A 500-nucleotide genomic window follows, 5' to 3' on the forward strand; every position below is an offset into this window, starting at 1 on the left:
ATTTTTCCCATTTTTTTCCCTTCATTATTCTCTTTCTCTACTTTTTTTCTCTTAGTGCCCTATCCCCAGATATTGAAGGTTTTCTTGTTTTTCCTTCTTCTTTTTCTCTTTTTTCTTTTTTTGGCTACTGTTCCAGTGTGATTACATGGTGTGATTTTTGTCCATATGCTTTTAGTTTTTTGATGGTTATTCAGTTGTAATTGGTGTCTAACTGAGGGGGAGACAGCAACAGTCCCCATAAGACACAACTATACCCACACCTCCTGCAACTTCACTTACTGAGCAAGAGCCACTCCCTCCTTCTACATCAACAGGCCAATGATAAAAAACCACCAAGAACAGCCTGAATCATGCTTGGCTGCTCTTCACAAACAGTTAACAGAGATCTAAATATAACAACACCATGATGCCTCGGAGAGAACAGACCATCACAGTCCACACAAAGAAGCAGGATAAAGTGGTAGAAACAAGGGAGCAGGATACAGACCCAGAACACATCC

The sequence above is a fragment of the Orycteropus afer genome, unplaced genomic scaffold, assembly GCF_000298275.1.
Source record: "Orycteropus afer afer isolate SDZICR_OR568_19922 unplaced genomic scaffold, OryAfe1.0 scaffold00071, whole genome shotgun sequence".
Taxonomy (NCBI): Eukaryota; Metazoa; Chordata; class Mammalia; order Tubulidentata; family Orycteropodidae; genus Orycteropus; species Orycteropus afer.